This window comes from Prionailurus viverrinus, chromosome C2 (assembly GCF_022837055.1).
Source record: "Prionailurus viverrinus isolate Anna chromosome C2, UM_Priviv_1.0, whole genome shotgun sequence".
Classification (NCBI taxonomy): domain Eukaryota; kingdom Metazoa; phylum Chordata; class Mammalia; order Carnivora; family Felidae; genus Prionailurus; species Prionailurus viverrinus.
The window spans coordinates 86,470,755-86,497,440 of NC_062569.1; the positions used below are offsets into that span (position 1 = coordinate 86,470,755).

Consider the following 26,686-nt stretch of genomic DNA (forward strand, 5'->3'; position numbering starts at 1 on the left):
GCTGTAGATTGAGCCACTGAGAGTGGCTGAGAAAGCACCATGCTCCCAACCCTGTGTTTTAGTGCTTAGGTACCTGGCTTCCAGCTGCCTAGCTGGCCAAGACAAATCAAGACCCTCGGAGCAGAGACTGCTATGTCTCTGATATCCATTCTGTCCTCCTATAAGAATATATCCACCAATGTTTAGCTGGGCACATGGCTACCCATAATAAAGACCTCATTTCCCAGCTTCCCTTGCAGCCAGAGGTGGTCATATGACTATGTTCTGGCCAATGGTAGTTCAATAGCTTTCAGGAACCTTCCTTAAGAGATAGACTATAAGCATACTTTGGCTCCTTCACCCCTTCATTCTGCTGCCTGGCTGGAACTTGGATGCTGCCATCTTGAATCATGAGGTCAAGGCCATCTATGGCATTACAAGATAGTGTGGTGATCCCAGACACTGGCAAACTACTTTCCTTCCTCAACCACCCATTTAGATTTTATGTGGGATGAAATAAACTTCTATCTTTTCTGCATTACCACTTTGCAGGCAAATCAGATCTTAACTAATATAGGCCCTTGATGGACAGAAGATAGGGAAGGTATTGCACACACATGGAGGCAGGAAGCCACATTTGATAGTAATAGTTATGGGCATTTATTGAGCACTTCCTACTTGCCAGGCCCGGGGTTAAGCATTATCCCATTTGATCCTCCCAGTGATACTATGAGGTAAGACTTATAATCCCAATTTTATAGATGATTAAACTGAAGCTTAGGTTTAAATACCTTGCCCAGTCAGTCAGAAAGTGACAGGATTCAGAACCAGACTCTCTTTAACTGCTGGACGCAAGCGTTGACTGTTCCTCTGGTAATAATGAGGGTCCCTGCCAAGCTGACTTTGGCCTCCCTGACCTCACCTGGGCCACTGGGGCCTGTGGCTCAACTTAGATTAAGAGGAGAGATTCATGAAGTTGTGGCTGCGCTGAAATTGACCATAAATCAGGCTGAGACCCTGGGCAGCCCAAAGCACAGTCCTTACTCTCAAACAAAATTCTTAGATTTGAAATATTTTTGAGGTCTAGTTTCTCTGCCTAATGAAGGTGTCCCCTCAAGAGCAACCCCAGTGAGATCATCTGCTATGGTCTGAATGAGTCCCTCCCGCCAAATTCATATGTTGAAATCCCAACCCCCAAACATAATGGTATTGGGAGGTGGGGCCTTTGGGAGGTGCTTAAGTCATGAGGGTGGAAGCCTCAGGAATGAGATATATATCTTATAAAAGAAGCTCCAGAGAGATCCCTAACCCTCTTCCAGCATGTGAGGACATAGGGAAAAGTGCCAGGAAGAGACCCTCATTGGACCATGCTGGTGCCTTGATCTTGGACTTCCAGGCTCTACAACTGTGAGAAATACATTTCTGTTGTTTATCAGCCACCCATTCTGTGGTATCTTGTTATAACAGCCTATGATGATGAAGACACCATTTCTTATTGAGTGACTAAGAGGGATCAAGACCTCTCTTCTTCCCCCTCCCCCTCCTCTCCCTGCCTTCCTTTCCTTCTTCCTCCTCCTCTCTTCTTCCTCCTTCTCCCCAAACTGCCCCCCTCCTCTATTTCCTGAGGTTCATGGAGTTCGTGCCAGAGGCCCCTCATACAGAATGGCCTCTCCCAAATGGGCTTTTGTTTATCTGCAAAGATTTCCATGGAGTATCAACCTCAAAAACCATAAAGGACTCATCTAGACAGGGATATTACTGATACTACTCCCAACTCTAAGACCAAGTTCCCTTGTCGCCTGGGCAAGTCCCTTTCCTCTCTGGGCCTCACTCTCCTCATCTTAAAATATTAGTAATGATCAGAAAAACAATAATCCTTACCACTTTTTTTTTTTTTACTGTGATTCAGGCACAACATGCTCTAAGTGCATTTATATGCATTAATTCACTTACTCCTTATGACAACCCCATGAAGGAGGTCCTATTACTATTCTCATTTTACAGGTGAAGAACCTGGGAGGTTTTTAAGTTGCCCAGGGGCATACACAACAAAGTAAAAATGTGAATTACCTCTTAAAAGAGGAACTCAGGCTTGTATTTGTTAACAGTCTCTTGTTTCAATGACATCGCATGCAGTCTCAATGCAGTAAAGAAGAAAGTGGGGTCTTGGGTAGAACGGGGGCGGGGGTCTAAACCCTGAAGGCTTGGCCTCCCCTGAGCTCTAGAACAGTGTGGAAGCCACAAAACTCTAAGGGCCCTCCAGTTGGAGTATCCTGAAGAGTCTGGCATGGCCAGAGATTCTCTGGGATTTGGAAAGCCTGGAACAGAGGACGTGGTGCCCTGCCATCTGCCAGTTGAGACTGGGATTAAGGGCTTGATCAAAACTTGTCTGGGAGTCCCCTTGCTTGATGAACTCTCCAAAGTGGCCTATTTTCTAGGTGAGCAAAATATTCACATAAGGAGAGCTGGGGCCCGGGGCTTCTTGTTCGACCTCAGTTCCTTTCAGAACGCAACTCTGCTTCAAACTACTGGCAGCACCTACTCCCTGGAGCAGCGGAACGGAGGCGGCCAAGTCTTTTGGGCAGACCCGCAGCAGCAGCAATCGCTCTCCTGGGCAGGCGCTGCTGTCCCCACCACCTCCCGGGATCACGCCCGCCCCAGAGTGCATTCCTGCCACCTGGGGCGCCGCTCCCCCCGCCACGTCCTCAGCGCCACGAGCCGAGCCGCACTTGGGACGTGGCTGCGCGCCCGAGGCCAAATGGCCCGCGGGTCCCGCCGCCCGGCCGGCTCCACGCGTCCCATTCTGACGCTTCGCAATCGCGAGCCTCCCCGCCTCAGAGCTGAGCAGCTGGGCGGCTGGGAGTCTGACAAATCACAGGCCGCCCCGGGCCCAGCTCTGTACAGAGACGGTGGGACTTGGGTCAAGGCTCACCAATCTCAGCGACAGAGCCGTGGTCTTGGCCTTCAGTCCCTGTCGGTCCTCGCCTCCCCTGTGTGGAATGTAGCTCCATAGAGTCCCTATGCCATATTCACACGGTGGGGTGGTTTGCGTGTCTGACTCTGCCCACTCCCCGCCCCCAGGCTGTCAGCTCCCCTTGGCAGGAAGCCAACCCCAAAGGTCCACAAAAGTCACTCTCTGGCCCATGGCGCATGCAAATGCCCTCTGGACCATTGGTGGGAGACACCAGGGGCCCTTCTGCAGGTGGGTCGGTCTCATGCTGGCCACTGGCAAAGCCTGGCTGCCAGTGATCCAGGGAACCATGGAGAAGGCAGAGCTAAGGCAGCTGGAAGGAATTTCCATTTGTCTGTTCTTGCCAGGCCTGCTTCTGCTTTATTTCAGCAAGGGGCTCAGTGCCTCAGAAACGTCCTGCCAAACATTCTTGTTTTCAAAGGAGATGGTGAGTCCCTTACTTCCCAGCCAGATTTGTTTATTATAACTATGTCAGCACATCCCCCTCCTCCATTCACTAGTCACCCCCTTTGTGAGCCTCCTTTCTTAGGCTGTGTAAATGGCCTAGGAATGAAGGAAACTTCGTTTCTCTCTGATGTCACACTGAGCTGCAGACATCTGTGCTGAGGGTTAGAGACCTGCACTGAAAGGTGGTTTTGAGACAGTTAGGGACCATGGGACCAAGCGCCAAGTGAAAAACATTGTGCACCTAGAGCACTTTCTGTTGGCTGTTGTTAAACTGCGAGCCTTACAGAGCAGAACCAGAGGACTCCAGCTTCAAAAAGCACCAATGAGCTGCCTGAGTTGTCTGCCAATATTGACCAATAAGGACGAGACCTTCCAACCAATCAGGATGTGGCCATTTGAGCCAATCAGAATAAGGTTCCTCCAACCAATCAGGACGAGGCTCCCCCCTTCCCTTTTCATATTGGACCCGAGTGAGAACCTGAGCGGGAACTTTCTGTATGAAGGTAGGCTTTCCCTCGGTTTCCGGAGGCTAGCCTAACTCAAGTGCTTTGGTGTTGTGCCTGCCCTTAAGTTGAGCTGTAAGCTCTACAAACCCTTGCTTGGGCCTTTTTGGTTTTTGGGTCCCGCCTTGTACCTGTCGTTGTGGGCTCAAGAACAGTTTTTTTATTTGGTTTCCCCACTAGTTTGTCGTGTGGCATTGGTCACATTCCTCACCCTCTTTGAGCTTCATTTTCCACATCTGCACCATAAATCAGTGGTGCTTCGAGTTTCAGCGATTCTTCAGAATTAGCTGATAAGGGGTTTGCTTTAAGATCTTATGAAGAAAGTGCACTGCTTTAAAAAAACAGATGAACATAAGGGAAGGGAAGCAAAAATAATATGAAAACAGGGAGGGGGACAAAACATAAGAGACTCTTAAATACAGAGAACAAATTGAGGGTTGCTGGAGGGGTTGTGGGTGTGGGAATGGGCTAAATGGGTAAGGGGCATTGAGGAAGATACTTGTAGGGGTGAGCACTGGGTTTTAGACATAGGGGATGAGTCACTGGAATCTACTCCTGAAATCATTATTGCACTATATGCTAACTGACTTGGATGTAAATTATAAATAAATAAATAAATAAATAAGAAAAAAAAGTTTGAAAACTCCCGGACTAGATGACCTTACACCTGCATCAAGCAGTTGTCTGCTTGGGTTTCTGACTGAAGGCGTTTCTTAGGCTTGATCACAGCGAGGCCCCTGAGTCTGGCATGTGCTAGTGAATGCCTTACATTTGATAGTCATGCAATAGAAATTTCTTACTGGGGAATGAGGGACAAAAAAGCCTAGTGAACTGCCAGCTGGCCAGCCGTGTGTATGTGTGTGTATGTGTGTGTGTGTGTGTGTGTGTGTGTGTGTGTGTACTAAGTTGGACTCACTTGCAAAATGGACCTGTGCCAGTTTTCGTGAGCTGGGGCTGTTGGATGGGGGCTTCTTAGGATGTAAAGTATTACCAATGTGAAAATGCACTCTGAGGGTCAAGTAATTGTGGTATTTTGGGTAAATGCACTATAAATATTGACATGAGAGAAAGGGATGGGGAGCATCTTACAGCAAAGGACTTGCTGTCCCAGGGCGGCCCCAGGTAGAGGCAAGAATTCAGTCCTTGTGCAGAGCTCCCCTGCCTCCTGGAGTTGCAGTTCATCTCTGTGCCTGCCTCTCCTCCTACCCTTTCCAGGCCTCTGTCTTGTCCTACCAGGTAATGACGACAAAGCTCTCCCACACCCTGCTGTCACTTGACACAGCAAACCTGTAATGGAGGGAGGGACAGGAATTGTTTCCCCCATTTTACAGATGAGAAAATGGCCATAGAGATGAGGGGATTGAGCAAATTTTTGGCAGAATGGTGGAAGAATCCTGGCGTCCTGGTAACTTCAGGTAAGCCAGAACTCCTGCCAGCTGTGGAAATGGTTCTGAGAGGCGTGATGTGGCAATATGGAAAGATACCGTCTGAGCAAATCCACCCCCTTGAACCTGCTGTAACAGGCCGTGGCATGGAAGGGTGGGGTGTGACTTCTCTTGGTCCCCTGGGGTTCTCTGAACACTTCCTAGGGGTCCTGAGCCAGGGCACTTTGAAAGACGGACAGAAGTTCCCAGCAGAGCCAGACCAGAGGCAGGGAAGACCCCGAAGCAGTGATTTCACCATCCCTTTGTCCCCCCCACACACCTGCACCTGGCAGTGAGCGAGGTTCTCGTCCATGCAGGTTGCCTGACATGGGAGCACTGTGTGAGAGGAAGGGATCTCTTTGCCAGCCAGCCCACAGGCTCTGAGAATCTCCCTTGAGCATCGCTGGCAGGTTCTTAGCTTCCTCTGCTGTTTCTAAGACGAGCCCGGCACGTCCTCAAGGGACCCTGAGTAGGAATCAGGATTCTAGTCACATCTCCAGTGTCTGTAATCCCTCCTGCTTGAGCAGCACGTGGGAGTTTACAAAGCACATTCACACCAGAGGCCAGGGAGGCAGGCAGGGTAGACAGCAGATAGCACATTTATCCCCATTTCATGAACTGGATAAAACAGAGACTCAGGGAGGGACTTGTCTAAGCTCATGCATGACATTGGAGGACCCAGAACTAGAACTTGGGCTGCTGCTGTGTCAAGCTGAGGGCCTTGTGGTGGCAATTCCTGGCTTTGCCTCCAGGGCTTCCTACTCGGTTAAGACCACAACAGCCTCTCTGGCAGAGGCTAGAACAGATCCATCTTTATTTCTGGCATTTCCCATGACACACTGCACCTTTTACAATCAGAAAAGGGGGAGCCTTGTTAGGGGACAAAAATCACATAACTGACTTTGGAAAGAAGCACTTTCCATGCCCTGTCCTAGTCCACACCAGCCCAGGGTAGTGGGAGTTAGGAGGTCTGGGCTTGGTGTCCAGTCAACAGCTGACCCTTTGGGGGAGTTTTCTTTTTCAGTCCGTTTTTTCCCCTGTAAGATGGGATGAAGGACTAGAATCACTGTTCTCAAACTTATATTAGGATTACCTGGGAAAGTTTGTACAAAACCCAAATCTTGGGGTTTCACCCTAGACCTAGTGTACCAGCTATGAGAATGGAGAAATCTGTGAGAACCCACACTGCTAACTAGTTCCCTGGGTAATTGTGAAGCCCACTGACGTCTGAGACCACAAGACTGGATGGTCCCAAGGGCCTTTCCTGCTCTGACATCCTATTATTTGAGGCATCAGGAAGTGTGCTAAGTGCACTCTGACTCTCCGTTTATTTCCTCCCATATTTTATTCTTTATAGTGGATTCAGGATCTGAGAAGTGGAAAATATCTTGAACAGATTACCAGAGTACAAACTCTTCAGGAAAAGTACAACGAATACGAGAAGGCCCAGGAGGGCCAGGACTTTCCCACGGGGCCATGAGCCAACTGTGGGTTCTCTGGGCCTCCACCTGTCAGAGTTTCCCAGGCTGCCAGTCTGGGGTGTATTAGGTGACCAACCCCGTGGGCATATCCCAACAATAGGATGATTTCTGTGATGTGGCCTTCACCCACAGATCTGCAGGAATTCTGATTCCATCCAAAGGCCCTGCTGGCTCAAAATGGCCACCTTCCCTCCCCAGTTCTGAGGAGCCCATAACTTCCAGGCTGCCAAAGCAGTCCTGTCCACTTGTCTGCGTGCCTGGCATCCACGCGCGTGGTTACATGGAGAAGCCAGATGTCACTGCCCTGATGGCCCCCGACTGTACCAGTTATGGTTCTTGGCTGAAAACAACAGAAACTAATTCCGACTGACTTAAGCTGAAAGGGAGTTTATTCAGGGATAGTGGGAAGCATTGAGACTCGCCAGGAAGGCTAGAGAGCCAGACTTGAAAAACAGGTAGAAACAAAGCTGGCTACCTCCCATAAAGGCTTATCCCATGGGGAATTCTCCAAAACTAAAGAGGGGTTTTAGATACCGTGTACCCACAAAATGACAAATTCTCTACTCATGTGTAGATGCAGCACCCTGAAAGATTGTACACCCAGAGAAATGTTGGTGATGTCTCCTGTGGCTGGTACCAATAATTGCATTTCCTCTTCTTCTGGCCAAGTTTCAAGTCCTATGTGCATCCCTTCTGAGAAGGGATCATCTCCTTGGCTCTACCCTATTTATTCTTCACAGTGCTATAATCATGTTTTTTATGCTCAACCAGTGGAGCTGCTAGCTTCTGACCTCAGATTCCAGATCAACCCTTGTCTCTCTACCCAAACACTCATGCATGAACACCCTATGCCATGTCTCTTTGGTCTGCCCCACTTTCCCGGAAGAAGGGCATTAGATCTCCAAAACCATCTACTAGGATCATACCTTTTTCTCCAATCACTTTTCTCCTTCATCCAGTCCATCATTAGTGTTGACTAGGTAACTACTATTGTCAGCAACTGTGTTGGGTGCTGAAGGATAGGATCATCTCTTTGCATGGAGCTTATAGGACAGGACACTACATATACATATATACATATATACTGTATATATACATACATACAGTCAAAGAATCATACAATATCTTGTTACCGACTGTGGTAAATACTAGGGAGGGAAAGCTCACCAAAACCTTGAATGTGTTAGTAGGGAGAGCTGATCTGGTCTGGGATGCTTCCCTGGAAAGGTGACATTTGAGTTAAATTGTAAAGGATGAACAAGAGTTAGCCAGGGGAAGGGAAAGGAAGGAAGGGAGGAAAGGAGGAAGGAAGGGCATTCTAGGTTGAAGGAACAGTATGGGCAAGGATGCTGAGGCAGAATGAAGTGTTATCTCTTCCCAGAAGTCAAAGGAAGCAGGGTGGTTGGAGCGCCTGGTGCAAGAGGGAGAGTCATGCTGCCTTGAGGCTGGGGAGGTAGGCATGGACCAGACCAACAAAACGTTGGACCCATGTTATGGATTTTAGTTTTTACCAAAGGGCAACAAGGAACAGTTTTTAAAAAATGTAAGGAGGAGTTGGGGCCTACAGAGTGGAGAACAGACTGGAGACGATAAAAGTGGATGAGGGGGCCTGTGAGGATTCAGGTGGGAAATAATCGTGTCTTGGTCTACCGAGTGGTGGCTGTAGAATGGAGCAGAGAACAGATTCAGGACATATTTAGGAAGTGAATTGACAGTCCTTGGTGATAAGCAGGATATGGATTAGGGGTGTGTGTGAGAGGGAGATCATATGCCTAAGATGACTCCAAGGTTTGTGACTACTGCAACCAGGTAGATGGTGTCGGGGGAACACTTGTTCCCCACTCCTCACGTTTCCAAAAGGAGGGATGCTTATTAGAGTAACACTCCTGGGCTCTGTCCCAGTCGCTGGGCTAGTATGACTCAGCACCTTCTGGGTTTTCTAGTCCCCTCTGCTTGCCACAGACAGGTAGAATCCAGTTTGTTCTCCAAGCCATGCAGTGAGCTTAGTGGGGCCGGCTCTGCCCTGGTGGTAGAAGCCTGAAGTCTGGGAAGCACGTTCAGTTTAGGGTGGCATAACCAGTTCAACCAGCCCCAAACCATGGTTCTGACCTGGAAATGGAGCCACTCTACCCCAAAGCCCCAACAACTAGAGGTGTATTTACTGACGTAGGGAATACCGCAGGAGGAGTAGGTTTTGAGCGAGAGATCATAAATTCAACTTTGAGTCCCTTTCCTAGCCATTTTGGTTTCTTAACTTTGGCTGACATGTTCCACTAAATCTGTGCGCTTACCCGTGTGCCTCTTTTATCATCATCATCATCACCATCATCATCATCTTGGGACATTAACTATATGAAAACAAGAGTTTCTAAAATTTTCCTTTGCTGTGGTAGACCAGCCCGGACTTAAAATCTGAGCTAAGTCTGCTCAGAGAGGCGGTAAGCCTTCACCCCATCCTGGAGGATGATAGTAACAACTACTATGATTGAGCACTTAACACATGTCCTATAGTGTGCTAAGAAGATCTCATTTAATCTTCACAGTACTCTCTGGGAGAAGCACTTTTTTTTTTTATTCCCACCCTGCAGATGGAGAAACTGAGGCCCATCAAGGTTAAATGGCCAGAGTCGAGGCCATCTGGCTAATGAGAGATGAATCTGAGATTTCAAAGCTCTTGCTCTCAAACTGCTGACTAGAGGATGTACTGGAAGACTTTTAACCACCGTGTGAAAAGCACAACTGTTGTGCTCTCAGCTGAGGGATTCGTAGGACCCATTAAAGGCTGCTTTTCTCTCCCCATCCCCGCTGCTTCTGCAAGCCTTTGAACTCAGAGCTCTCTTTTCCTCTCTCCAGGCATTTTGCAGATGTCCCTCCCCTCCTCTAACGCAGAGACAACCTGTCTGGTAAAGCCTTGCAAATCCAGCCAGAATCATCTGGAAGAGTTTAACAGGCAGGCAGGAAGGCCAACCTGCAATTGAGTTAGCAGGGATTTTGCCTGAGGCCCTCACATCAACTGTGCAACATAATCACTGCCCGATGCAAAAAACAGGCAGCTCTGGAGCTGGCAATGAAATCACCTCGCTGTGGATTGTCACTGGCTTGTCCTCATTTGCATCAGGATGTAAGGCTGCTGTGAAATTCAATCTCCTATAGTTCTGCATCAGAAGCTGGGAGGACACATGGAGCTCCTCCCCACCCCAGCAAGCTGTCCCAAACCCCCTGTCCCAGGCCCCAGCCAGGCGCTTTGTGCTGACCAGCGCCCCTGTAGTCTGAGCACCTGGAGGCAGTCCTACACCCTGTGCCTTTTAGGGTCTCTCCCAGGCCCCTGTGTAAAACCGTGAAAACTGGGGGCACCTGGGCAGCTCAGTTGGTTAAGTGACTGACTTTGGCTCAGGTCACGATCTCATGGTTCCTCAGTTTGAGCCCCACATCGGGTTCTCCACTGTCAGCACAGAGCCTGCTTCAGATCCTCTGTCCCCCCCGCCCGCCCCATCCCCTTTTGCGTGCACATGTACCCGTGCTCGCTCGCTCTCTCTCTCTCTCTCTCTCTCAAAATAAATAAATAAACCATAACTGCCAACCCCATGGAGCCTTCATGAGAATAAGTGACTTACTGTATCTATAGGCTTTTGGCACAAAGTGAGTGTTATAAAATGGGTGGCTGTCCTGGTCACCATCATCCTCATCATCGGGGCTTGGTTTCCCACCTTTGCTTTTTTAAAAAAAAATCAAAACCGAGTACCCTATGTAATATTATTTATTTGCTACTTCATTTAAATGAACTTTAAATAACCTCACTTTTGAAACATAGCATCCTCCTAAGCAACAGTATCCTTGAAACCGCAGGTTTGGTGGTTTCAGTTTTATTTTTAAAGGCACATTACAGCAAATGCGTGCCCGTTGAGGTAAGGATGCTCCCCCCGTGGCCCTCAGTCACTTCGTGTGCGGCCAGTGGTCTTCTGGCCTTGTGTGGAGGAGCAGTGCTGTATGCAACAGCTGGCGCCTAGCTTGGTTTTCTGATACGCGGAACAGGTGGGATGTGACGCTGATACTGCTTGCCAGCCTGTCGTCCTTTTGGGACATGTTGCTTGTGACCACGCTTTGTAGAGCGCAATTCACTAGCTAAGTAGAGGTCACCTAGAGGCCCTATCCCCGCTCCTTTTCACATTTGCAGAAGGCCTGTTGTCCTAAGCTTGCCCCACCCCCATCCCTCCTCTTGGAATTTGTTGGGCTGTCCTCCAGGGTATATGTGTCTTTTCACCTGTGTTTCCTCTTCTTAGGCTAGAACAGCTCCCCACCCCCGACCAAACCTATTTTCATCTTGTGTCTCCATTCTTATCCCTCCTTCTCATCTTGCCTCCACTGAGGGTGGCAGGTCTGGCTGCTATGCTAAGGGGACGGCAACCCCAGCCCAGGGAGTCCGCCCCAGGGTTCTGGAAGCAGAACTTCCAGGAATTTTCTCTTCGTTGGCATGGGCCCTCCTCTTGCTTGCTTGGCCACCTAACTCACAGGTCTGGAAACACCTTTTCTTTGGACCTTTCCAGGAGGCAGGTGTTTGAATTCTGCCTTTTCCTTCTGCATGATGACTCATTAGGCATTCCCTCAGACCTGGGCCTCTTCCCCTCTTTCCACATGGGCCAACAGGGTAAATCTCCATGAGAGGTCTCAGGGTGCTTTTAGCTCCGTGTAGAGAAGGCTGAGTCCCATGGGTGCTGTTCTGTGGACAGAGGAGAGGGTAGGAGTAACTTCTGGGCTGACGCCTGGGATGCTTTGCATTTCTCTGACCTGCCCTGCCCGACCAATACCCAGGGCTTCATAAATGTCCACTTAGAAAGTTCCACCCTGCTTGTATGGTGAGGTCCCTGTGACTGGCTGGTCCCCTTCAGACACAGGAAAAGTAGTGGAAGTTGGGTACTAGCTTTAGAAAACTGATGACAATATGATTCCTTTTATTTTGTGACAGTTGGGGGAAAATGCATATAAAACAAATCCAGAGCTTTTCCCTGAAGAGTGGAAGGGAAGAGCAGTTTTCACTTTTATAGTTTTATTCTTAGGCTATCTATATCATAGAGTCCAAAGAATGTACAAAACAGCCCTTTAAGTGTGAGTTGTATATTCTAAACTAGTCAAAGACAGGGAGGTTGGGGGTCAGAAGTAGCTCTTTTACTCCGGTGGGGTAATCCGTGGGCCCCCTCAGCCCTTGGTGCTTTGAGCGAGGCTGAGGTAGGCTGGGGAGTCCCTTCTATCTGGCCCCCTCTCCTTTCAGCACCCCTTCCTCAAATCCTGCTCCTTCTTTCTTACCCCACTGCTCTCCCAGGTGCTGCCTGCATCCTCAGCATCTAAGATGGGGCAGGCAGTCGGCCGCCTTGGGTTCTGCTCTGCTTGGGCTGGGACCAGGGCAGAGGCTGGCAGCAGAAACAGGCCATGGGTTCTGTAAGGTGAGCTAAGCTTGCTCTTGGCCAAGCTGGCCTTATTGGTGTATCCCCTGTGTAGTGATGTGCTTCTGGAATCTCTGCTCTTTCTCCCTCTGTAGTTGGCCTAGCTTTGCTTTGTCAGGCCCCAGGACAAGGCAAGAGGGCGGGTGAGGTTTTGTCATGGTCTGAATGTTTGTGTCCCCCCACCCCAAATTCAGATGTTGAAATCCTTTTTAAAAAAATTTTTTTTAATATTTATTTATTTTTGAGAGAGACAGAGAGAGAGTCAGCGAGCAGGGGAGGGGCAGAGGGAGAGGGAGACACAGAATCTGAAGCAGGTTCCAGGCTCTGAGCTGTCAGCACAGAGCCCGTTGTGGAGCTCGAACCCAGGAACCGTGAGATCATGACCTGAGCCAAAGTTGGACATTTAACTGACTGAGTCACCCAGGCACCCCTTTTTTTCTTTTTTTTCCTTTTTCTTTTTAAATTTACATGTTGAAATCCTAACCCCCAAAGGGTATGTATTGGTAGGTGGAGCTTTGGCACCTGATTAGATCCTGAGGGTGGAGCCTTCATGAATGGGAGTAGCACTCTCATAGGAGAGATCCCTCACCCCTTCTACCATGTATGGATCACCAGACCATGTTAGCACCCTGCTCTTGGATTTTGAGCCTCTGGAATGTGAGTAATAAATTTCTACAGCTTATAAGCCATCCGGTGTGTGGTATTTATTTTGTTATAGCAGCTTGAATGGACTAAGGGTTAGAGGGACATAAAACCCATTCTGCCCTGCACACATATTTAATTACTTGACCAGAACACTAAATTTTATTTTCCCATGGCATCTATTTAATTGCACTGGCAATTGTTATCTCTTAATAAGTGGGTTCATAAATAGTGGATCCACCTTATGGAATTCTGGGGAAAAGAGCTTCCAGAACAGTGCTATGGCATACTTCCCACAAAATTAAACAAGTTGAAGATGTCTGTGAGCATCAACCCTCATTATGACAGCTGCATCTGGTGGGATAGTTAGTAGGTGATGCAGGGACATTCATAACAGAGATGATAACCACAATAAAATAATAGCTCTTATAATCAAAGTACTGCCAAAGTGCTGGGCCCCATGTTGGATAGTGAGGACTCATCCATAAACAAGATGTGAACTCTGTCCTCAGGGGCTCTGAGCCATTTTGACTCAGAAGTTTGAAATGACCTTTCATCTCTACTCTTCTCTGTCCACCAGCCCAAACTGACAGCCGTCGACATGCCGTCAGGTAGATTCTGGTATGACTGAGGGTCGGGCAGCCTCACCTTTTATTCCTTCACGATGTTCTGTTCTCAGATCTTGTGCACATGGTGTACGTCTGCGTGTCTTTTTACGTTTTCATCCACACCAGTTTTGGTGGGTTTTTTTTTTTTTTTTTTTTTGGCTTCTTAGCTAAATTCCCAAAGATGAGAAGGATGTGTGTTTCTTCATGGAAATCACATTGTGCGAGGATTTGCTCAGCCGAACACCTGGCTCAGATTTTGACAATGATGATGTTGATGTTGACAAAAGCCTGATAATTCAATAACTGTGTAATGCATCCTATTTTTAAAAGAAAGCTTGGCTAGAGCCTCACTAAAACCGCAGACAATTCAGAAGAGGGTTCTCTTAAGAAAATGGCAGAAGCAAAGAATTCGCAAGCCCACCAGGTGAGGAAACAGCACTCCTCAGGTAGTTTTGTCCGCCTTTGGCACTGTCCAGGTCCCCCCACCCCACCCCCCCCACCCCCCCACAGAATGGCACAATGTCCCTGTGGACCTCAGTCCATCTGCTTCTGTCTGCCAGGGCCCAGGGCCCATCAGTCCCTAAATGCTACCCTTCCTGCCTCCTGGGCAGGCTTGGGCCTCCTCTGTGAGTCATGCTCACAGCAGTGGTGACCCACGCAGCTTCTCAGTGTGTGTCAGCACAACCTTCGTTATCAGCCTCGGTGTTCATCCAGTAGTTTCAGGATGAAACTGTAAGATACGATCCTACGCCTAATCAGAAGCTGTCCTGCAAAACCATAGTGTGGTTGAGGATGAGAGTTACTTCCAAAGCTAAAAGTAAAGCCAGACAAATACAATCCTGAGATATTCTGTTATTCAAGCTGGATGCGTTGACATCAGCCTGCCAGAGGCCATAGTGACACCCTGGAAGTGCCAGGTGGAGGCTTCCTTGACTCCTTGTGTCCAGGGCTGATATTCAGCTGGTGTGCAGGGTACACAAGTCTTTCCCACGGGCTTCCATGTGCCCTCTCATCTCTGGAGGCTCCCAGGGAAGAAGCTAGAATGGCTCCCCCTTGGACAGAAGGGGCGGCAGCCACACCGCATATTTAGAGATGGAAGTCTCTAGATCCATTTTGCATCACGAGACTTTCAGTGGCTCCACAACAACCTCTCAAGTTTGCCTGGTCACCTCTCTGTCTCTGGCCTGACACTCCAGTTGAACAGTGTAAGGAAAAGTGCTCTGTCAGCCCCTGTGTTTCTGTGCACCTGAAAGGTGTGCCCTCCTTGGCCAGGGAATTGGCTCATGGGAGCTGGGACTGGCTAGTGCAATATCTGGCACTTTCTCTGCAGATGTTGCAAATATAAGGCAAGGACCTTGAAACCAAAATTCTAGAAGGTATCAAGAAGAGACAAGTGTAGGAAAAAGAGAAAAGACAAGTGACCAAGACTGATGCGTAAATACAGAATTGGCAAGAAGATGCTGGTTTCCCAGAGGAGATGGTTATTGCACTGATTCTTACCCCAAGTTGAAGGCCCTCTGTTGGATTGGGAGGACATCTGGGGTGTGTCCAATAACCTGGGTATCTTCTTTTCTCTTTGCTGGGTTTCAGCTTGAGAAACAGAGAAGAGGAAGGATGGTTGGTGCATAGGGCATGTGTGTGAGAGAGAAAGATGTGGATGTGAAAGGAAGGATCTCTCCAACTAACATTTGAGATTTGCCACCCACTGGAAAGACATTAGTGAGGCACTACCCTAGGCCACCTAATGCGGGGTCCTACACATCTGTGGACAATTTCCATCTCACAGCTTCTTACCCACACATGTATTTTGTATTCTGAGCCAAGGAAGGGAAGGAGGTGGATGGACCTGGTAGGCCTGCAGGTGATCTAGACCAACAATCAGAAAGAGCTTGAGTTTGGTACTGTGGCTCAGACACCAGCAGTCTAGTCTGTCTTTCATCTGCTCCCTCTTGGATCCCCTGGACACGCTGGAAATAATCTCTGACAGTTTCCGGGTGGTTTTCCGGGCTGAAGTAGCTGAGAGAATACAAGTTGGGAGAGCAAGAACCAGGCCACAGCAGTCTGTCGGCCACAACGAGCCACAGTGTAGATTCTGCCCTCAGTGCAATTCAAGTTATCAGTTATCACTAACTCTTCCCTGTGGATTACCTGCTGACTGGCCTGCAACTTCACCAAACTGGTAGGAGCAGATGTTCTCATGTGATGAGAGCCTCACAGAGCAGTGTTTGAACTGAGAGGATCACTGGGTATTGGGGCCAGAACTCCTTCATTTACAGATAAGGAAACTGAGCCCCCGGGAGGAAAATATTAGTTAATTGGTTTACATTTCTGTTTCCACAGATTATGAGGTTCTCTAGGGTCAAGACTATGTTTTTGAAGCCTCAAAGCCTAGCAGAGGGCTTGGTCGTTAGAGAATGCTCAGTAAATGTTTGTGAAAATGAGAAAGAGAGGGAAGAAGGGAGGAAGGAAAGAGGACTTGTTCGAGGTCACACAGGTAGAAGGGGCAGAGCTCAGCCTCCCTATAGGCGTCTCCCTTGAGGCATGCTAGCCACTGGGAGAGCCGCTCATCCCCCTCTCAGCACTGCCCACTCAAATTGGTGCCCTCAGCAGGTCAGGCTGGCTCTCAGTTGCCCACATAGTGTCTCTGATACCAGACCCCACGGCATCCACTCTTCCACAGTAGGGCCCAGGCAGAGTCCCCTGGTCTGTGATGTGAACGACATCAGAAGACCAAGCCTGCTTCCTGCCAACTCCCTTGCTAGGACTATGCCTGGGGCATCAACTTAGGCTAATGTCTGTGGCAGTGCAGGACTCGGGGCTGGAGCCTGAGAGCCAAGAGTGAGGTGCCCGGGGCGCCCCCAGGACACAGGCAGGATGAGCCTAGCAAGGCATCTATGCAAAGATATTCTGGAATTCCAGAATTCTGGAAAAATCTAATGAGGCAGGATCTCAGTTTCTGAGGTCCCAAGAGCAGAAGGGACCTTGCTCAAGCTCACCCACTCTCAGGGGCAGAGATGAATTAGAGGCAGGGTTGGTCTCTTCAGAGGAGGAAGAGGTAGGCTCAGAATGGAGAGGAAGAGAGGGAGCCGGAGCAACGGAGCAAGTCCCTGAGGAAATGTAGTACAGCGGCAGATTCTGTTAATAGGGCAGCAGCAGCCTCACCTAAGGCTGGGGAAGGGGAGTGGGCGTAGGGAGTGGGAAGATACCAAGAGAGGGAGCTGAGCCAGTCTGGGTTGTCTGTGTGGTCTCAGTCTTGCTCCACTTTCTGCCTGCCCTGGAATCTACCTCGTCTCTGTCTTTGCACTGCCCCCACTTTGGGGGTGGAGAGGGCCCAGAGTTGGGAGTGACTCTCTCCTAAGCCACCCTCAACCTCAGGACCATGTTAGTGGTGTCACCTTCTGCACTGTCCAGTGAGCCCAAGCATTGCACGTTGGGATGGGGGTCTTGGGTAAAATCACTGAAGCCGGGAGGGCAGGTGGGCAGGAAAGTTGTTGGGGCAGCTTCGAGATCACATGGAGGCCGGTGTTTTCCAAGCATTTTTTTAAGCAGTAGAATCCTTCACCAAAAGAAATGTTACCAAGAATGTACCAACCTGCTCAAAGCAGAGCTGCTGTGTCCTCTCAGCTTTCCTCTTATCCCAGGGTTAGTCCCCAGAAAATGAGTGGAGCTTCACAGCTGGACTAGTTCAACCTCCTTATCAGATGAGTAGGGAAACTGAGGCACAGAGAATAAAAGGGACACACTCATTTGCTATGAGGAGCAGAAGCAGATAAGAATTGAGGTCTGTCTCCTCTCCCCAGCATGGGCTTCTGCTAGTAGAACTGACATCCGCTAGGATGTCCACCAGACTGGAGAGATCTTCAGCCAGGCTAAGGAATGTGGGTTCCACAAGATGGAGAGCCATCGAATGCATTTAGGCAATGGCTTTCTTTGTGGCATTCTAGTTTGACAGCCCAGCTAGGATTGTGATCTCCTGATGTCTCCATCCCTTGATCGAGAAGGCCAGCATATCTGAGAAATATCTGAGAAATAGCTCCAACAACGCAGGGTCAAAGAAACTTGGGGATGGTGGTTTTGGCTAAAGAAAGATAGATGGCATTTTGGTTAAGTTTTGGTAAATAGATGAATTGTCAATGAATGGGTTCAATGGAAGAATCAGTGCTTCCTTAAACTGCAGGAGAAATTGTGCCCATTCATTCGTTGGCCTAGTAATATGGCTTTAATTAACTCAACAATAATTTTATTATTTTTAATGCTTATTTTTGAGAGAGAGAGAGAGAGCATGAGGGGGGGAGGGGCAGAGAGAGAGAGACAGAGACAGAGACAGAATCTGAAGCAGGCTCCAGGCTCTGAGCTGTCAGCACAGAGCCCCTTGCAGGGCTCGAACTCATGAACCACAAGATCATGACCTGAGCTGAACTCAGACGCTTAACCGACTGATCCACCCAGGTGCCCCTCAACAATAATTTTAAAAGCCCCATCTTGAGCTCACAAGTAATGCAGAGAACTAATAAATATCTTCCGAAGCCAGAAAAGATCTTTTGCTTCTGTCTTCCTGCGGGCTTTTCTTGGCCATGCCTCCTTGTGGTAGGCCTCCACCAGATTTTAGGACAAGTCTTAGTTTCCATTACCTCGTGGCCAAGGGACCTGGAGTGAGGTGAAGCATCTAAACTGGGCAGCACATGCATTTCTTCTGATCCTTTTTATTTTTTGCTTCTTCTTCTTCTTCTTCTTCTTCTTCTTCTTCTCTTCTTCTTCTTCTTCCTCTTCCTCCTCCTCCTCCTCCTCCTCCTCTTCCTCTTCTTCTTCTTCTTCTTCTTCTTCTTCTTCTTCTTCTCCTCCTCCTTCTTCTCCTCCTCCTCCTTCTCCTCCCCCTCCTCCTCCTCCTCCTCCTCCTTCTTCTTCTTTTTTATATGACCAAGCTGAGAAATGCTTGTCAGAGAAAATCACTCACTTCCTGAGGTCTTAGAGACAAACCACCCCTCCACAGTCATCCAGGAGAACTGCTCTCTCAAGTCCTGAACTCTGTCCCCACCCCATACATTATATGCTACATGCACGGAGTACTTTACAGTTTATAAAGAGCTTTTAAGTGTGTTCTCTCATTTGAGCCTCACAAAAGTGCTTGAGGCAGACCAGGCAGGTTATTGTCTTGATTTTAGAGATGGTGAAAGCAAAGGTCAGAGAAGCAAGGACACTTGCTCAGGATGGTGTCACTAGTGAGCATTTATTCAACAAATATTCATTGTTTTATTTATACTTGTTTATGAATGATATTTGTTATTACAGCATGGGGCCAGATCTGCTGACTTGCTTCTCAGGACTCTTTCAGCTGCACCAGGCTCTTTCTCCTAAGGATATAAATAAAAATGGATTTTCCACTGGAAACAGGTCAAATGACTTAATACAGCCATAGACAATTCAGAGGGACCTGGTAAATCCTAAATGAGTCATGCTTCATTTGATTAACAAACAGCCGAAAGAAATAGAATTCTACAGTTGGAGGGAACTGATTATTGAGACCAGTGACTTTGAAACAGTTTTAAAGCACAAAACCCATTCTTAAATTCTTACCTTGCAGCTCAATGTGGAAGCCTATCAATACAACATCTTTATAGAGCTTGAGGCCTCACTTAATATCTTTGGAAACCCTCTTAATTTATATAGATGAGAAAGCAGGCCCAGGGAGAGGCCCCTTGGGGAATCAGTGCTGGCTAGGGCTGGAACCCCAAGCCAGTGGTATTCCCACTGAAGCTTCCCCATGAGGAATGAGCTGATCATCTCAACTCACTTTTTGATCATGTCCCCCAGTGTTCCCCATATTACTAACATATCCAGTCCTTTCTAGTCTCCTTTTCCTCCAGCTGTACCTTCTTTTCAGAATGCATTTCCACTGTTTAACTTGCATTTTTTCCCCTCCAGACAAAGGTCAAAGGGACCTCCCCTCCCCTATGAAGTTTCCTCAAGGATCACAGCAAGAGAGATTCACTCTTCCTTCTGACTCCCTCTAGAACCATTGGTGACAATCTTAGGATGTTCTGCTTTGTCTTAGAGCCATTTGGGACTTAATCCTACTTCTGAGGTATCATCCTTCTTGAGGACGAGAGCCTCTTTCCACAACCTAACAGTGTCTTCCAGCTCTAAAATACCACGAAGCTGTGATCTCAAAAGATATTACTCCAAAATAGAAACTTTTTTTTTTTAGTTTTTTTTTTCAACGTTTATTTATTTTTGGGACAGAGAGAGACAGAGCATGAATGGGGGGGGGGGGCAGAGAGAGAGGGAGACACAGAATCTGAAACAGGCTCCAGGCTCTGAGCCATCAGCCCAGAGCCTGACGCGGGGCTCGAACTCACGGACCGCGAGATCGTGACCTGGCGGAAGTCGGACACTTAACCAACTGTGCCACCCAGGCGCCCCGAAACTTTTTTTTTTTTAATAGGATTGATGGGTAGAATCAGTCTTATTTCTGAATACCCAAGTCCTGGCTAGTTAGATTCTGTTAAAGCTAAACAAGGTTCCTCACATCTTGGCTTCTTCCTCATTCTCGAGCCCTTATCACACAGCTTCACATGAACAAACACTATCTGACCAACCTTGATCAGGGCCTGAACACACTGGCTGCCTTCAGGGACACTGGCCAAGGAGTCTGACTGGCCGTGGCCCTGCCTTTTCCGGGCATGCCGTGTCCTCCCTCAGAGCTTCTGCCCCTTCAGCTATTACGCATACCCCTCCTCTGTGAGGGGCTGAAGACAAGTTATATGTAGAGGCATTATAAACTGCAGGCTGCCTTGGTGGCTAGCTTGTTGAAATCAGTGAGAAAGAATTTAAACTCAGTTTCTAAGATTTTCAAAAATGGTGTAATACCAAATAACTGGTTTATGTGAACGTTTTTCTAGTGAGTCATTTGGCATTATATAGGCACAGACTCCCTCTCACTTGCAGGTGTAGGCCCGGCCCTTGCATTTGCTGCTCTGGAAAGCATATCACTGTACTCTCCTGAGTCCAGCTGAAAATATTCATTCATTTGCAAAATGGTTTTTGAGCATCTACTGCGACAGGCTTTTACGGGTTGAACTGTTCCCCCTGTGCTGACGTCTTAGCCCCTGTTATCTGGGAGTGTGAACTTATTTGAAAATAGAGTCTTTACAAACATAGTCAAGTTAAGATGAGGTCATACTGGAGTCAGGCAAGCCCTACTCCAATATGACTGGTGTCCTTATAAGAAGAAAAGAAGAGATTCAGACCCAGACACAGAGAGAAGGGTACTTGCTGTGTGACAGTGGAGGTGGAACTTGGAGCGCTGGTGCCATAGCCAAGGAAGGCCCAGGGCCACTGGAAGCTGGCAGAGGCAAGGAGGGATCCTCTCCTAGAGGCTTTGGATGGGCATGACCCTGTAAGACCTTGATACTGGATTTTGGATGTCCAACCTCCAGAACTGGGAGAATACATTTCTGGGGTTTTGTTTGTTTGTTTTTTCTCCCTTCTCCTCCTCCTCCTCCTCCTCCTCCTCCTCCTTCTTCTTCTTCTTCTTTTGAGAGAGAAGTGGGGTGGGGAGAAGCTGACGGGGAAAGTTGGGGGGAGAGAATCTTAAGCAGGCTGCACGCCCAGCAGAGAACCTGACACAGGGCTCAATCTCACAACCCTGGGATCATGACCTGAGCTTAAATCAAGAATTGGTCGCTTAACCAATTGAGCCACCCAGGCGCCCCCAAATTTCTGTTGTTTTAAGCCACTTACTTTGTGGTACTTTGTTATGGCAGCCCTAGGAAACTGATGCATTGGCATACTGGGGATCTGGCGGAGAATAAGACAGATAGCCTGCTCTCATAGAACTTACATTCTAATGAAGGAGGCATGACCATAAACATGGATGAATAAATATGAAAATGGCAGGTTCAGGTACTGAAGGGATTAAACAGGGTCACGAGATATTTCAGTTCTTTCTTTAAAAAAAATTTTTTTTAATGTTTATTCATTTTTGAGAGACAAAGCATGAGTGGGGAAGAGAGAGGGAGACACAGAATTTGAAGCAGGCTCCAGGCTCTGAGCGGTCAGCACAGAGCCTGACGCGGGGCTTGAACTCACAAACCGTGAGATCATGACCTGAGCTGAAGTCGGACGCTCAACCGACTGAGCCACCCAGGCACCCCATGAGATATTTTAGTTCTTTCTTGAAAGAAGAGAAGCCCATGGAGGGGGAGGTGGTTGGACCCAGATCATATAGGGACTTGGGATGGGAAAAGTGATTGACATGGAGCTGGGGTGGCTGTAGACAGACTTAACTGGGGTGTTTAAATGGATGGGTGGCTTGGAAAAGAATGGTGGTGATGGAGATAAGCAAAATGAGCAGATTCAACATATCTTGTGAATGGTAGAACCAAAGGATCTTGCTGGTGGATTGGCTATGGAGTTGTGAGAGAGAGAGGAATCGAGGATGAACCTAGGTTTTTGGTTTAAGCCAAAACATTTATATTTGGGTGGATGGTGAGGTCATTTATTGAAATGGAGAAGATTAGGGAAGGTACGCGTGGGACGTGAGAGGGAGCGAATCCAGGGCTCTGCTGACCTTGAGATGCTTGTTAAACATCTTTGTGGAGATACAGGCATGTGTGTTCAGTGGCAAAAGGACCCCCAATCCATGGTCTTTCTCCTCGTCTGGTGAAAAGAGATCGTTCCAAATCCCAAGGTCTCTAGAGACACTGGAGAGGGTTTCTTCCTATTGGAAGCATTTTCTTTCTCCAGCGTTACAGCTGGGCATACATACCCTGGAGGCTCTGAATAACCACGTCTGCTAGGAAACTTGCTAAGTAGCACAGAAGTTTTCAAACTACTTCACAAAGTATATTGTACTTCAAAAGCTTCCTGCAGCGTCTTCAGAGCTGTGTCTAGCTTCATCAGCAGAGTTAGGTCTCTTGGGACTTCTAGGATAAACTGGATGGAGGGGTGGGGAGAAGCTGCAGGTGACCCTGGACAGAATTCCCGGGACTCCAGGCTCCAAGCTGCTTGGCTAATTAAGAGAGCAGAAGAAACCTTTTGCTTTGCACAGACCCACTTCCTGCACAAAGAGCTTGTGGGGGCGGGGGGGAGGGCGGTTGGTGGGGAGAAAAGCCCAAAATGCCTGCACTCTGGGCAGGCCAAGCCTCACGGAAGGGTGCTGACTCAGAAATAGCAGCTGCTTGCCCTGGGAGCCGGCAGTTGTTGGCACAATCAAAGATCAATTAAAACACGCCATTCTGGTTTGCGCCCCCACACCAATCCCTCCAGGGCACTTGCTCTCTCTTTCAGCTTCCTCCAAAGACTTCTCTGCTGCCTAATTAACTTGGAGCCCAGTGGCCTGAGAAGGAGGCAGGCTACACAGGAGGGAGGAGCACTGCGCCAGGAGCCTAAGACCCAGGGCTCGTCCTGGCTCCCCCAGGATTCTTCCTGGGGCTGTCAGTGAGTCACTGAACTCCCCGGGCCTGCGGGCCCCCAACTCTGAAACAGATAACTCTGGTCCACCTTGTGTCCTGTGCATCCAGGACTCATCCTGAGAGTGAAGAGGGAAAGCACGGCCAGACTCTGTAAAACCGTAAGCTCCTTTCCAAGTTTAATGGTTTCTCGGATATAGAGCATAAATAGTGGGACAATGCATATATTTTTACCCCATCTTAGAAGTAATCCTAGAAGAAAATAAGAAATCCCCCTTCTCCTGTTGCAAAGTAGTTTAGGGGGGCAGAAATTAGCAGTCCCGAAACTCCTAAGGTTTCTTGCAGCTGATATGACCTTTCCCTGGCCCCAGGGACCCACAGAGGGGGCCAGAGAATGGCTGCAAGAGAGGGTTCCTGGATCTTCTAAGGGAGGGTTGCCAGATGGAGCAAATAAAAATATGCGACGTCCAGTTAAATTTGAATTTCAGATAAACAGCAAATAATTTCTGGTATAAGTATGTTCCGAATATTGCATGGGATATACTTAAATACTAAAATATTTTTCATTGCTTATCTGAAATTGAAATTTTACTAGGTGTTCTATCTTTTACTGGGCAAGTCTACAGGATGCCTGGGCATCAAACAGAGGATTCAGCAGGCCTAGGAAGCCACTTGGATCACGAACATGCCTCACTCATGCCTCCAGGAGAGAGCCTGCCTTCAGGGTCAGGGCTCCTTACCCTTAAGCAATTTGGATTAAGGAAATGGTCTGTCTTTACTACTCAATCCATCTGTTTGAGGGCTCCCTGTGTGCAAAAGGACATTGTCTAAATATGCAAGGCTTGTAGATCTAGTCACCAGGAACTCGAACCTCAGAGATGTTAAAGGGAGAATGGGAGACCAGGCTCAACGGAGAAACCAAGTAACAGGTTAGGAGGCTGTTAGCTGGGAAGGAGGACCAAGGAGAAGGCAAGGTAGGAGCCCCTCCCCATCCCCCAGGACAGCCACTTTCCCCACTGACTGGACATTGGGGCCCATGTTTGTCATATCCTTAGGCAACTCTTCCTTGCAAGGTCCATGCACTGGAGTCGGTAATGGGCTTTGGACACAAGCTCTTCTGTGAGGTGAGGGGAAGGAGAGAGAGAGAGCATTACCTCAGGCAAATGTCTCACCTGAGAACAGCAAATTTGAGATTCTCAGCTGTGGCTTGTCATTAGCAACACTAGAAGTGCACACAAAGGAAAAAACAAAGAAAACTGGCTATTGACCTTGCCATATCCCAGACTCAGAGGACACTTGTCTAGGCCCAGAATCTCCTTCCTTCCCTTTCTTCCTGCTCTTCCTCATTATTTCTTGACCAGCCACCACACAGAGGTCCCTTAGCTGACTCACAGGAGAATCAGCCAGAGTCCCACAAATAGGATGCTTACAATCAGAGGTAAGAAACTTAAGAAGGGAAAAAAATTGAGGACTGAGAAATCATGCCCCAGTGAGGAATCCAGGAAGGCTCCCTGGAGGAACTAGCATTTTGTTCCGAGTCCTGAAGTACACATGGGATTTAGCATGTAAAAATAGGGGAGAAAAAGGGCACGCCTGGATGGAGGAAAGAGGGTGAGGCAAAGTACAGAAGGGGAGAAGCCCAGAGCACACGAAGAAAGTGATGGTCAGGATGATTTCAGACCATTCTGAGGTTGGTTTCAGGATTCAAACCAGGGACTCAAGGGAATGCGAAGTTTGCATCATCCTGGGATGCTCAGAGAAACATTCTGACCCACTTGTTTACCTGTTTCTCTTTCCCCTCTCTTGAACACATCTTTTTCTGTTGGAGGCTCATTTATAACTTCGGCAACCTCCTTCAGAGGGAGCAGGTGTTTCTCTGGGATAAAACACCTTGGGAAGCAGAATGTACAAGAGGGGAAAAAAAGCATGTCACAGCACGGCCAGGCAGCAAGAAGCCTGGGTCAAGACAAGGGCAGAGGGAGGAGGACGCCAATTGGTGTGAGGTGACAAGGCAGCAAAAGAGAGTAATTCCCTTCTCATCCCCGGCTTCTGAAAATACGGATTGACATTACCCTCCTTCAGCCCCACTATGCAAGATTCTATCATTAGAATGCCTTTCTTTGAGTCTTGACACCTCCTCCTTCGAGATGTCCCTTTTAAAATGCTCACATCCTTAGAAAGGACTGTGTACCTTAGCTTCCTCAGAATGCACAGCCTGGGGTAATTGCATAAGTATATCGGCTTTGTTAGGGGGTGCATCCCAAAGAGCAAAGTAAGGAAATGGGGTGTGAGGATGAGGGAGAGCCAATAGAAAGACATGTTCCAAGTGGCCCCAACTTGTTGCAAATTACAACTGCTCATTTTGTGAGACCATCGTCTGAGAGGTCACATGACAACCACATACAACATTCCTTCTCAGTCTGGAGGAGAAACTTTCTCCTAATGGAGACATTTGGCCCAGGGGGCACGTATTCCTCCACTCCTCTCCTCCCTATTGTACATGCGTGAACATCAGGCATCGTATGTGTCAGGATCAACAGGGAAGCCCCGTGAGTAGTGGCAAATGGAATGGCCTTGAGCGGAGGCACTGCGGGGTCAGGCCCAGGTGAACGTTGTTGGGGCCCACACAGAACTGGTCACTGCAGTGAAGACTGGGGCTGAAACACATGGCCTTCGGAGAGGCTGAAGCATTTCTGGGGATGCCTAAGAAGTATCTGGTTCAGGGAAAGTCCTGCACCTTATTATTGAGCAGCTCCCACCTAGGTTTCCAGTTACCTTTTTAGCAGATGCCTGCTGGCAGGGGCAGACTGCTGAGAGCAGGAGCCAGACACAGACTGGACCTGGCTGCTGAGGGGGGAGGTGCTGGGGGCAGGATGGGCAGCAGGCAAGCTCTGACCCAGGTTGGGGTGTGGCTGGGATGCGAATTACCCTGAGAACCCAGTTTGGGCTGCTGGCCTATGACTGGGAGGCCCCCAGAGGGCCTCTGCAAACAAATACAACTTCTGAAACAAAGACGAAGCATTAAAGAGACTCCTGAGGCCCCGACGTTATTAATGGCCTATTCTAGGGAGGGAAATCAATAGCTGTTTAGAAAGGCTTTGGGGGAAGAAACTAGTTCTGATGAAGAAAAAGGCAAAGCGAATACCTGCTTTCCATGAGGATGACAGGGTGCGTCAGGATTTCCCCCAGATTGACAACGTTTCTATAAACTTTTGACTGACACCTGCCAGGAAGGAGGGTCTGTGTGTGTGAGTAGCAATTAATGACTACATTGATTTCTTAATCTGATTTTCCTTTACCTATTCAGAGATTCCAATTCCAAAAGAGAAAATACATAGTTTCTAAAATACATTAGGACCTTCTTTCCCAAAGCACGCAGGAAATGAAAAAGGCTTTTAAAGCTCTGGAGGACACATTTGAAATGCTGTGTGCTTTCCGTTTGGCAGTGAAAGTGAAAACAAGCCCAGATTCCATTTGAACGGTATGGTGTTTATCTAATACTTTTCCCTAGGAGCTCCAAGGGAAATAGGTGGTCAGCATTATTAGCGCAGTTTGGCAGCTAGAGAAGCAAAGCATGTGATGAGGGAATGGTTTGTGCAAGAGAAAAGTGACGGCATTAGGCATGCCTGTTCTCCACTTTCTGTCTTCTCCATTAGTTGCTGTTTCAGACTAGAAGTTATTGTAAAGACCCTTGATTAAGCACCTCATAAAGTGTGGGAAAGATCACGGGGCAGGGGGTGCGATGCATCTTCGTGGTCTGAAACTTTGTTCGCCTCCTGTGTG

At 48.3% G+C, this 26,686-nt stretch overlaps 1 long non-coding RNA gene across 1 annotated transcript in view; it reads left to right on the forward strand.

Annotated features, from left to right (window-relative positions):
• Window positions 1-3,864: 3,864 nt before the first annotated feature.
• The window catches only part of LOC125175248 (uncharacterized), a 68,623-nt gene continuing 45,801 nt past the window's right edge, over window positions 3,865-26,686 (forward strand). Inside the window, exon 1 of the long non-coding RNA XR_007155713.1 lies at window positions 3,865-3,900. This is a non-coding gene — a long non-coding RNA (uncharacterized LOC125175248). The remainder of the gene's footprint in view (window positions 3,901-26,686) is intronic.